We start from the raw sequence: 13,927 nt of genomic DNA, 5'->3' as shown, positions 1-13,927 counted from the left end.
CTGTTATCCAATTGCACATACAAGGCCATAATATTCCTTTTAAATTATACATTTGTCATATTTGGTACCCGTTGATGTCCTAGATGCTAATAAAATTGCTGTTCTGCTCATGCAAATGACCAAGCATTGCCTGTAGGGCATTAAGCGAGCCTACTGAACATGAAAAAAGGCTTGTGTTGTTTCCATAGGCTTTGTATCAGTGTGGAAATCCATGCAGTAACATGAAAAGAGATCAAGCTTAACAAGACTTTGCACTTAGTGCTTTCACACTAGACTCTACAGTATTTATCTAAGAACTGTTAATTATAACTGCTGGTGTAATATTGCCTGAGGCTTTTAAAACATTACTTAGATTGGAAGAAATCTGAAGTTCACACAGCATAAAATAAATGGAAAACAAATAATTCTCCCCTCCTTTGGTCCCCTAATTCTGCACAAATTGTCTAGCCAACAATGCGTCATTTGTCCTTGGTGTGAATTTAAGAAACAAACAATTGAAGACCATTAAGAAAACTCATCGGTTAGGATTTCAGAGAATAGTCCAATGTACTCCTGCAGTTTGGCAAAGTAAGGGACTACTTTCAATTTTCACTTGTCTGAGCAGTCCTTATTCCCATGAATAATGTCAGTGAATTCAATAAATTGCAGAGCCAAATGGTATATTAGTAAGGAGGTATTATGTAGTAAAAGGCTCAGGAAAAAGTATCCCTAACTAACTGAGGGATTGAAACTCTGCTATGTTGTGAACCAAAGCTCCTACTTGCTGCAGGATACATCAGGAATAAATAAGGTTTGAAGATGTAATTTATTTTGATCCCTTTCTGTCATGTGTTGTTGGAGGCTTTCGTTTTATGTTGCTGGTGTTTTGAAATTCTAGCAGATGATTATCATTACAGTGCATCCTAAACCATGTGTTAGTGAATATCTATAAATTTCTGTTCTAATATATTCCCATTGCCACCATTATGGTTGCAAAGATCTTAGTGTCACTTTAGTTAATTGTAGAAGCTGAATGGTGTTGTCTAACTTTCAGTGATGCAGAAGAAAATATGCACTTGCATGCTGCTATTATTCAAATTGAATTTTCAAGATGAACAGTAAAAAGTCTTTAGTTCACAGCATTTTTACACATAAATTTAAACAAGGTGCTGAACTGTGACATCCAGAACAAAAAAATTATATGAGCAGGTCACTGAGCTTGTAATCTGAAATGCACTGGGCATTCTGAGACTATAAAGTGACACAATATTATAACCAACCTTTTTATAGTATCAAAAGGATTTTTTTTTTTAGTCTTTGAAGTTACTTCTTGATGCATTGATGAACTTCTGACTTAGTCTATGTTGTGAAGGGAGGATGCCGAGTAGATTTTTCTACCTTGCGGTATTACCCACCCTTGTCAGTTTTCATCCTATTCTCTCACCATTTTTTGCTTTCTTTCACAAGTACTGTGTACCGAAGGAATGAAAAGTAACTTTTAGATGTTATCTGTCATATTTGTAATGATCTTTGACAGTCATGCTTTATCTAAACTATGTGAGAAAATAAAATCTTTCCTTTAGATTTGTATTATCTCTTGGATACCTTTAAGAGATGTGGTAAGCCTTACTCTCCTTTTGGTGAAATCCAGAACTTGCTAGTGCTGCTTTCAAATTACTTATCTCATAAACCAGCACTCCCTGGACACCATCTCAATATTGCATATGAAATCTTGCTTTCCTCAGCTTTTTCTTTTGTGGTTGATAGTCTTGTACAAACAGGGGCTTTAAAAATGCCAAAATATACTTCCCAAATTGACTTGTTTTTTCAACAGCTACCTGCCAGTAGGTGCTACTTTTGGCTAGATCAGAAGACAGAAACAATTATTTGTGTGTTGGTAAAGAAAATACGTGAGGAAGTGGCTGTATGTATACTAAGATACAAATACTAAGAGGATTCGTATTTTATGAGAGTAAGAGTTGCTCTTACACAGTTCAACCCGGGTTTTATTTATTTTTTTCTGATGAAAATGATGAAAATGCTATTTAGGAAGTTAGCTACAAAGCCATGAAACTTCTTTCCCGATTTTTTTTTTTGTATCATTGGTCCAGTCATCCAGTTTCTACAGCTGAAAAATGTTTTGAGTGTCAGTACAAAGGCAAGTGTTGTCTGAGGCATGGCAGTACTGTGTTCAGCTTGTACATTGCTTGCTTCATACTGTAAACCTTGATCTTGTTTACATGTAAACTGCATTCATGACTGAGGTTTTTGCTAGTCAGAAGGGTCTATGCCTTCTCTTTTGGTAAGTTCATCACACTTGGAAGACAGAACTGGAGAGGTGGCTGATGTATGCAAGGGTATTAATCGTACAACATAGGTGCAGGAACCTTCTCCCTGTCAAGACTAGCAGAAGTGTAACACTTTTTCAGTTTGTAAGTGACAGAAGCATTTCAAGACTTTATTTTGATTGCCAGTTAGTTTTTGTGAGACAGTAATAGGACACTCTTACTGACTCTGACACCTTCAGAAGCCCACCTTCATGCTTTTGAATGATGTAAACTATTTTTCAATTGAGTGAACTCAATTGGTGTGCTTTGGTGTGCTGAATGATTTTGCACTATTGCCTCTACAGCATTCTTTACTGTCATAGCTATGACTCAAAAGAGATGCTCAAACCAAAGTTTCCTCTTCGTGAAACAGAGAGTGTTTTTGAAAGGCCATTCTCCTTTGAAGCAGTTTATGACTCTTTTCTGTCATCTGTTAGAGATGGGATTTCTGAACCTTCCAGGTGTTCTGTGTAGGTCACCATCTTGGACATGCGTTTCGGGAGGAGACAAAGGTTGTAATGACACTTTTAATAACGATTTAATTGCTTATTAATTTGGGATGTGGCTAGTGATAGGTTTAAGTAATTCAGTGTAACTGCTAGCTACTGCATTTTTTAAAATTGTTGCTGGAGTTATGGAACAGTATTAATTTTCCTAAGTAAAATGTACTTCATTAATGAAATAAACACAAACAAATCCCCCAACCCATAATGGAAGTGCAGGGTACACATATCTTAAGAGTGTGGAAACCAAGAATAGATTGTATATACTAAACAAAATTGACATGGAAATTCCCCCATATGTAAGTTGTGTGCAGATCTGATTAGATTCACATGTAAAGTTATGGCATAGACACTGGAAGGTTATCTGTATATGGGAACAAAAACTCTACTACTGTTGTCCTCTAATCTACACCTGGAGAAGTAGCTGCTAGATTGTTATGACTTCTGAAGTAAATTATGCTATGTGTAAATAGTGCATAAGTTATGCAGGGTAATGAAGTCATCTTCTGGCTCCAGAATCAGCTGTGAAACCTTTTCACCTGTCTTCCTTTGATATAATCCCAGTAGTCATCGCTTTATGGAAAGAAGCTGCTTCAAAAGAATGATGTAAGTTAGCCTTGGTTAATTTCTTTGCTCATCTATGCTTTTTTTCTTTAGCAAACAAGCTGTCCTGAAGTGTCTCTAAAAGGAAACCTAACTGGATCACACTTTCTGCCAACTGGCAGTTTATCATCAGAAAGATTGTTCTTTGATGATGTATTTAATGTAATGCATTGTCCTAATGCTGTCTCCTTAGTGACATTCTGCTGTAATGCATCACACTGCTGTAATACATCAAAAGCATTCCTCACTTTGATGATGTCGTATAACCACCAATGTGTTCTTGTGAACAAAAGAACGAGTCTTCATTAAAGTAGGTGTGTAATTCTACTGTTTATGAACAGCCTGCAAATGCAGATGACACACAGTTATTGCATATCTAGTTTTTATTTGAAAAACAAACTGCATAGTACTGTCAATGGCTTTTAAAATTTACTCGAATGTGCTATTCAAACTAGATTGGCATGATGATTGGAACACCTACTCCCACTCCTTTTTTAACATGGCAAGTTTCTGTTAAATTCTGTTTCCCACAGAGCTGGTCGAGATGTACTGCTGCATTGGGCTGTGCCAGTCTGCTTTTTTTCAGCTACTTTGTTCTCCACTCTGTATGCTAGTGAGAAAGCTGTGCTTACCTTAAAGTGAACATATTGTATCTTTTATACTTTCTTCTATATTCTTACAGCAATCATAACTGGATAATTGCTGCTCCTTAGACATAGTGTTGTAAGAGATGTAATCACATAAAATCTGTTGAGTGATTCTGTAATTATGTTTCATTTATTGTCTTCACTGAGATGTAGTATGAATATGCATAATCTTGCTTTCCTTGATTAGCTGTTTGACCAATGTTGTTTTATAATCAATAGCTAAAATGAAAAGAATTGGAACGTTTTAAAAGACAATACATTCTTCTTATGGAAATCAGTATTCCAGTGGGGTAGTAGAGGAAAATGAGATTACAAGGTTGTAATGAGTAACTGGGTATATATTGCTGTGCAGCTAAAGAAAAAGAAGTGAAAATATATGATAGGGTAAATAACTTAAAACACACACTTGCTAAAGCCATCTATCATCACAGCATGGTTTCTGAAAAAATAAAATAATAGTAATAAAAAAACCCTAAACAAAACCAACGTACCTGTATATGAGGAAAAGTAAGAGGAGAGAAAGAAGTGACTCTTATCAGAGAACCCATCTCTGAGTTTCTGTCAGAAGCTTGGGTCTGGATTTTGTAAAGCATTTAAATTGTTTAGAAGTTCCTGAACTAGACATTTCCTCTTTCTGTACTGCTGAACTCTTCAGTCTGAAATCTATCAGTAGAAATAACAATTGAGAAGACATTTTCTGGCAGGCTTTGCTGTTCTGTTTTCACTGGGTCTGTGCTAACCTACCTCTGCTGACCTCTGTTGCCATGAGGAATCTGAATTAGAAAGAATAAGGTAGAATTTTAAGAAAATGTTAATATAAGAAGGGATAGGCTTAAGTTGCATGACTTACTGATTTTGGATTTAAAACTGAGTGTGCTGTAGTCTAATGGTATTACCTATTAGCAAGTCAAAGTCAAATTTGAGTTAAATTGATGGTGCTTGGAACACCCTCTATAGCATACATGGAAATCTCTATATGGAAATAATAAAATAGATAAAATAGCTACATATTTGCATTCTAATTTGCACATTACAGAGATGTTCCCTGTTTACTGTTTATACAAGACAATATTCTTGGTCTACCAAGATTCTCTTGGTAATTTTTTCTAACTAAGATGATGACTCTCTTCCTTTGTTTCAGATATGTGAAATGCTGTTTGCTGTTATTTATGAAACAGCATATTTAGTATTGGTATGCTTTTAAGGTAATTTTTTCTAGATTTATACCTGAAATAATTAGTTTGAATTCAGACTATTTCTATGAGATCTAAAGTAGTTCTTAATCTAATATAATCATAACATTTGAAACAATGTAGAAATTCTTTTAGCAAGCAGCTTACAGTATTATTAAGGATGCTTACCACATGTAGCCAGTTCCAAAAACCTCACTGGAAGTCACTGGCGATCTACATAAAAGGATCATTAAATGAACCATGGAATGGACACCTGTTTTAGTGTTCTGTTTACAGGAAAAGGAAAAGGAAAAGGAAAAGGAAAAGGGTGAGGCAATAGCGGCATTTTTAATCTATAGCACTTTTAATTGACTTTAAATTCATTCAGGTTAGAAACATTATTTTAGTTGCATGACAGTGTTACGCCTGTAGTCCTCATCCCTTCACTCAGTAACTGACATTGTCATTTGTATCCAATTAAACTTGTTCCCTAATACCTGAAGATGTTAGATATTTGTTGGAATTAATATGTAGCATGTCATTGGAACAATCTTGTGCAATCCACCTACTTTGAGACCTTATCAAATTTTTAATAGTGGGGATAGAAAAGGAAATGGATTCCTGCTGTGGTAACTATCAGCTTGCTTTGTTTTTCACTCACTGCAGATCATGTTATATTTCTTGCATTTCCCTTTTAAGTTTCCTGGTGAATATGGAGTACAAGAATTAATTAAATTTAATTTGTCTTCTAAGCCTTGTTCCTATGTATAAATTTCTATCATCATCTCCTTATGGTTCAGCTGCTTTCCTCATTGATCTCTTCCACTCCATGTATTTAAATAATCTTGTATTGTTTCCATTCACTTCCAGAACAATACTATACTCACTGACAGTTTTACTTTCCTAATGAGATTTTAGAGCGTTTCTGCTTGGCTTCATCCTTGTCTCTTTAAAATTATGTATACTCAATTCTGTCATTCACCAACTTCTGCGTAACAGAAAATACAATGTGTCCCAGTAGGACTTCAGTGGTTACAACATCTGATTGATCTTAAATACTTTATTGTTTTTAAATAGCTAGATGCATGCTGAAAAAGAACATGTATTCTCTGTTAAATCCCCTATTTTCTTCAAAATCCATATTAATCATTTCATTATCTCAACCAATTCTTTTCATTAATGTCAATATCTTTCTGATGTTTCCTCTCTCAAATTCTAGTGTTCTCATTTTTTTTCCCTGAAATAATAGATGTGTTTATTCAGCTATACAACTTAGTAGTGTTTCTGAATTCCAGTTGCTGGAAAATGAAAGATAGTTAATGGACAATGTAAAAACATCAAGCTCAAGTACTGCTACAATAAAGGTCATATTGTGGAACAGTTAACTGCAAGCCAGTGAGCTATTTAAATCATATTTAATGGTAAGTGATCAGATCACATGGAGAATAGCCAGGGTATCACATACAGCTTCTGAAAGCTGTGCAGTTTTAACCTTGAACACAAAGGCGGGAAAACAAATAATAGCTGTTCTGCTTGTTTAAAAGCAGAAATGTTGAAAGAAAACTTCATTAAAATTTTGTCATCATACAGGCGATTAACAATGATAAAACCTGAACAATTAATAGGTTCATTATGTCTAAATAAGGAAAAGTTTGGATATTCATACCTCAGGCTTCTAATTCCCTATCAGGATTTTTCCTGAAATGTACAGTTTGTGGGCAGGATGCTGTCACAGTCAGTTCTTGCAGTAGATTTAATGTTCCTCAGTCTGGTCAAACAGTGGACTTACCACCATAGTTCAAAACACAGTCTCTAGAGATAAACTCTGTTTCCAATAGAGGCCATAAGCAGCTAGAGTATGAACAGAAAAGAGTATATATACCTCTTCTTAATATTCTCCCAAAGTCCATCAATTTTCAGAGTGGGAATTTCTGGGTCTGTAAGTGGGAGGTTACGTACTGCCATTACTAAGTCAGTACATTTATCCTTGAGTTAGGTTCAGTTCTGGGGATTTGTTAACGTTCATTCTGTCTATTTGTACCATAGCATCTTCCATGGCTATTTCAGCTTTAAGCAGATCTCTGCTAATTTTCCTGTCTTTCTCCTCTTCTCCAGCTTCCACCCTTCCCTTGAAAGCAAAAGGGACCAGAATCAGAGTCTCCCTAAAAGCTTTCACAGTTACTATCACTGTAAACAATTAATTTAGCTTTCCTACAATGTTTTTGTGCTTTCTGAGTGTGTTTTATATCCTGGTCACCAGCTGACCCTACAGATTCCCTGACTAGTTTGTTATTTGTGATGTATTGAAAGGATTAGTTTTGATTCCTTTAGAATAGTTGCTTCCTAAATTCTCTTTTAGCCAGTCTCACCAGGTTTTTACATTTTTCTCTGCTGCATTTCATGATCTTCTGTTATCTTCATTTGCATACAACTGCAGCACTTTGATCCTGCAGCTTTTGTAACCCTGATATTCTCCTTCACTTAGCCTTTACTGAAGCCTTTTTCTAGTAAGTGGAGTGCACACACACTGTGCTTCCACATGGTGTCCTTCAGTAGTCTCTACACTGCTTCTCAGGATTTAATTCTAACTCCCCCTTAACCTAATTTTTATAAACTTCCTTATTTTCCATGATTTCCCTTTTTGAAGATTAGCACGCTTTGCTCCTAGAATCTACTTCATATAAGATTACATGATCACTGTTACAAAGCTGGCACTTTTGAATCAGAGATTCAAAGAGATTCAATCAGAGATTCAAAAGTGCTATGAGATCTTTAACTAGAACCCACACATCATGTAGATCCTAGTCAAGACTTGCTAACCAGCTCTTCTTCGATACAATCCTCAATAACATTTACAAGTTTTATCTCTGCATGATGGTGTCCTGACATGACATTTGACCAGATTACAGAACTGTGGAAATTACATGGCAGAGTATATTTGCCTCCCTTGGTGCCTCACTGATTTCTCTAAGCATATTGCATATAGTGTGTGTGTGACATGGATGGTTCGTTGATGATATAAACCCCAAATCATATTTTTCAAATTTAGGCTTGGAATTTTACACCATGCAGATTTTGTGTTAATTGACCAGCTGGTTAATTTGTTAATTTGATTTGATACCAAACTTTCTTTAAGACAGAGGATTACTGTTCCTATAGTTCGGGTTACTCTGTCTTTCCTGTATATTTTGTATTCTGCTCTCGTACTGTTACATTGATTGTCTGACTTCCATGAGCTTCTGACATGTCTGGTATATTAATATCTTAATTTGGATCACACATTCCAATTTCTCCATCTTATTTCTTAGGCTTCCAGCATTTACAAAGTGGCAGACATACTATTGATTAGTTACATTTCTTGGCACTCTTTTGAAATGGTAATCTGTTTGTTTCCTATTTCCATATTTGATTATGTTTATCCCCTGACCTATCCTTCTCTTGAGAATACAGAATTTTTGTGTCTTCATCTTTACAAATGTTATCTTAAACCCTGTGTACTTCTGTGCCTGTCAGCTTTCCCTCACTCCTCAGTGTAAAGTTCAGTCAGCCCTGTTTATTTTAATAATCAGCACCTTGGTTCCTTACAGCTGAGATCAGGTCCTTTCCTTATGTCCAGAAGTGCCCTCAGTTCTTGAAAAATTGAATAACCCTCCCTCTTAGAACAAGTTCTGAAACCGCATTTCCATCGCTCTTCCTGGACACGTGTGGATGACGCTTCAGAGATGCTAGCAGAGACCCTGGTTGTCTTTTCCAGAACTCTATATTTTGTGTCTGAAATTTGTGTCTTGCCTAATTCATTAATATACATGAAGAAAACAATTACAGGATTGTCCCCAGTGTTTCCAAGCTGGTTCCTTTTGAGGTCTGTACCTTCTTGCCTAGTAGGTGTATTTTCCTCTCTGGGCTCAGAAACCCAGAAGCCTATTTGCCTGAGAAAGGTGTCTTCCACCAATGCAAACTCTTTTCTGCTTCCAGAAGGGCATTCTCAGTGCTGGACGTTATCCAGCGGAGATGCCTGTGCTTTGTGCTTGTTCCCCCTTTGATAGCCTCTGATGTTTCTGAACTCTCCTCTGAACCTCTTTCACTTCTCCATTCCCTTCGTGAGCAGGACTGCATCTGCCAGTTGGATCTGGTCAGCTCTGCTGCCTTGACACTGCTCAGGCTGAGGCTGATGGGGTTTCCTTGACCCTCTGTGTCTGCCTGAGTTCTTCCAAATCAAACAGGGCTGAACTTCTCCCTCAAAGGACTGTGTGGAGTCTGTACCATTCATTTATGCACATATACCCTTTTCCTGGATGAGATAGGCATCGATTATGATACCTGACACAATAACCTGTATGCTTCATCCTATTGACATTTTTTCTTTCTCTGAATGGACACAAAAGCATTTCTCTAAGTTGTCTTCCATCTCCAGTGGTTCTGTTCACCTCTCTTCCTGATGTTCTCCTTTGGAATGAAAGTTGCAGAGCCATCTGGCTCCTATTATCTGTCACTGAACTCCTATTGCAGGGAAACTGCTACTTACCTGATCATTTTATTTAGTCCTGGGTCATTCACTGAAGCTCTCTTTGCTTTGGAGAAGTACAGAATGGTTTTGTTCTAGGCAAAAGAGAATTTATATTGACAATTAATCGCAGGCTTTGCGTATGATTGTATGATACAGTAACTTTTTTAAGGGCAGATTTTTGTTGTATGAATACCATTTGCACAGCTTGTCTTCATGCTCCACCTTATATGCTAAAGCCTTACTCAGCAGGTGATCCATGCATGGCAATCTGCATGTGAAACTGCTGTAGAATTGGGGCTAGAGGAGAAAAATAACACATTCAAATTTATAATAGAAATCAAAGTAATATAATGGGGTAAGTTGCAGAGGACTTTGAGTCCCAACAGCTTTTGCTCCACTTTTTTTCTTTACATTTGAAGATAGTTGCTGTCTTTAAGTTTTCCCTGGTAAAAACTGTTTGAAACTCACAACCTATAATGATGTTTTCTTCTGTTCAAATAGGTGTTTTTTAGTGGTAACTGTTATTTTTAGAGTTTTAAAAGTACACATTTATTTGCATACACTTCCTAACTCATAAATGTAGATTGCTTATGTGTCTAAGCAAATTAGGGATTATTACACACAATAAGAATAGCATATGTGCATACTAATACCTGTTCTGAGTATCATGTCCAGTTATGCACAAATAACTGATGGGTATCTTCCTCATTGTGGAGTATTTGCACCTACATAACAGCAAAAAGCAAGAATTTTCCAATTTGCAATTGGGAAACTATGATACTTTGTGCAAAAAATAAAAGACTGGTTTTCAACTACATTTTTTCTACTGCTTTACAGTTGTATGAAATGAATGTGAAGTAAAAAAAAGTAATATGCAATATTACTATCTCTTAAAAACTATGCAAACATAAAAAACTATATAGGGTGCAACAATTGATATTGAATACAACATAGGCTTTTGCTTTTACTTTGTGAATGTGATTATATAAATTGCTTTATATGATTACGTTAATGTAAATAATCACATCAAAGTATATGTTTTAATTAATGATGCAAACCCCTGGTAACTAAGATACCTGGTCGCATTTGTGACTATGTCAACCCATACTTTCTTGCCAGTGTTACTGTGTCATAAAAATCGTTGTTGGAAATATCATGTAGGTCCTGGCAATAGGCTACATAGTGTCAGAGTTTGTATTTGAAGGACAACAGAAACAATCCTAGGATGTAAACTTGTATATGAAATTGTTTATAATCTTATTATTGCAGTCATTTTTTTTTTTTTTTTAAAGATGTCCCTGTCCTTCCCGCTCGGCCTTGTCAATACCAATTGGCAGAATTGCTCATTCTGACAATCATCATCAATGGGCAGCCAGGGTAGTTCCAACAGTATTTGCCATTTCTTAAAAATAATTGGAAAAGCCTTTTATTTTTGGCAAAAGACTGATGAGGAGACGTCTCCCCTCCCCACTGCTTCTGTTGCAAATTTTATGCACAGGCAATCAAATTAATAAGATTTGTTTGCAACATTATTTTAACTAATTCATAAAACCAAAGAAAAAATACTTCCAAATATCACTTATGCCAAGAAGTTTAATTTAGTTAGGTATAGTATGTGATTTTGAGGTCTTTGACATTTAAAAAGACATTAGAAATCCCTAAATCCTATTCAACTCATACCAAGTGATTAACATCTATGCTAATTAAATAGACTTAATGGTAATATACTCCTTGGTAGCATAGTCATTAAAATAATACAGTTTCTGTTGGCCTGTTCTCCCAGTATTAGTCAATTGTAGACAATTTAATTTTCAAAAGGAAATTCTAGTCTACTAAATCATGCAGTTATAGAAATTATCTCCTAATGAAGGCATGTAGAGGAACAGTATTCACTGGGATCTTTTATGTGTATGCACATTCACATCAACATGGACTTTCTTCAAAGATATGTCTATTTAATATAGGAGTGACTATGCTTAAATGCAGTTTGTTTGTTTTTTTTAAGGAAAGAAAACCACCTATGCCATGTTTGTGTCTTTTGTAAAATTTATTTTCCTATCAAGAATAAATGAATGAATAGGATTCATACAGACTCTTTTGGAAAGCAAATACTCTGTTTTCATAGTTGAGGAATTTTATGCAAATATTGATGAATGTTCATCCTCTATGTAGGATAGAGAGGGACACAGCTTGATGCCCTAGGTCCTTTCCAGCATCTGACTGACAGAACTGAGCACTCTAAGGAAGTACACTTACTCTTCTTGATTAGGATGTGCGAATTAAGTGCAGACAGTTACAATGTATCCTCATTCTTTATAGTCTGCCTCACTAGAGCTGGAAGGAAGGTGCTTCCAGTTTCTAATAGAACAGTTTACTCCCAGTGCCATTCCTTGAGTCTCTCTTTCTAATTTATTCTGCACTTCATCTATTGTCTGGCAATGCCCTTTTCAGTATCTGTTGCAGTATAAAACATGGTCAGGGTTACTGATTATCCAAAGTTGAATTCAGAATGGCTTTTCTGATGACATTTCAAATTTCAGCAAACTTCAACAAACTTTAGCTTTTAACAACTGCAGTTGGAAACTCATCAAGCTGATGTAGAAGACAAACTACATATTGAGTTGCATCGATGATAAACCCACTGATTTCATGGCAGAACTGACTCAGATTTTTGTATATGCCGATTTTTTAAGGGGGAATTGCTGAAAAATTTTAAATATATACCTTCTGCCGGTATCCTCTACGCTAGGTTTCCAATACATACACAAAAGTTATGTCTGCAAAAGAGCTTATAGCCTATAATTGGTTATCTCAATTTTCTGCTTCTTTTTCTGTCAGTGTTGCCACATGTATGTCAGCAGTTGAAGTTGCATGGAAGTCTTTGAAAGAGAAAATAAAACAAATCCTTGATGTGTCTGGTCATCAGCACTTAGCATTAGCAGCACCACTTTTATAACCTTTCAGTTACTTCATTCACCTGAAAAATCTGAAAGTTACAAAGCAGCATTGAAAGATTAAAAACTTCCAACTGGGATTTCTTTACATGATTGTTTTAGAAGGAAAACTTTCCACAAACCTATTATTTAATGAATAAATCTATGAAAGAGGCTTCAGCCACAGACATTTCTAATGAAATAAAGTAACCTTAATTATCCCAATGATCGTTTGTAACAGCAAAGAGATAGTGAGGCTTCCTACAGGGTTAAAAATGGAACTGACAGTTGGGGTGGAGGAGAAAGAAAGGAGAAAGAATTAGGGTTTGAAACTCCCTGACCCACCCAATTCCCAATTGCTTTTTAGGCACAGTTTGTGATCCCTTCAAGTGCTCTAATCACCATTTGCAGAAGTTAGAACAGGGCTCAGTCAACACTCCAAATGAAATCTTAAAAAAATGAAAGAATTAGCATGTTAAACCTGGCTACTGGGTAACATTATTGCATAGTTCTGGGGTTGCAGAGCCCATTATATAATTCACTCTACAAGGCACTCTGAAAAATAAGAAAGGAAAAAAATTATCAGCTGACAAACCCAGCAGCAGTTGATTGAAGATATTTAACCTTTTATGCTCATTTTTAATTTTGTTTAATAGGAACTGCTTTTTCAGTCTAAGACTGTTGCCTGAGTTGTAACATAAGTGACTTCTATTCCAAAGCAAAGGAAAAGCCCCACTGAGCTATGTTTTGTTTTAAATGAAACTGTCTTTATCTTGTAGCTACAGTCTGGTAGACTGCAAATTTCATTTGACAACAGAAGACAAGAGAAGAGTGGCTCTGAGTTTAGTTTTATTCTAAGTTTATTCTAACTTGGTCTTTATTGACTCTTATTGACTCTCACCAGTTCAGGAGAAAATTTGATGAATTGTCTTTCCCTTTAGGAAAGGGTCTTGTGTAGGAACACAACAGTTCACTGATATTTTTTTCTCTCTTTTCACACAAAACTAGCATAGGGTTGCTTTTTAAATCTAGTTCATTTAAAAATTGTAGATTTACAGTGAAAAATACTTTTTTGTACTTCAGTCTGCCATCCTACTGCTAGCAGTACTGTTATCAAAGTAGAAGTTACTAATGATGTTTATTAGCACATTCACATGTGGGTATGAACAGAGGTAGAAAAAGATATTTTTCCAAGCAAAAAATAGGAATTTAATTTAGAATTTCAGACATTTGTGTAGAATATATATATTACCTTT

Source organism: Ciconia boyciana, chromosome 5, assembly GCF_034638445.1.
Source record: "Ciconia boyciana chromosome 5, ASM3463844v1, whole genome shotgun sequence".
Lineage (NCBI taxonomy): Eukaryota > Metazoa > Chordata > Aves > Ciconiiformes > Ciconiidae > Ciconia > Ciconia boyciana.
The sequence above is the reverse complement of the archived record's forward strand: the minus strand, read 5'-3'. Positions refer to the sequence as shown.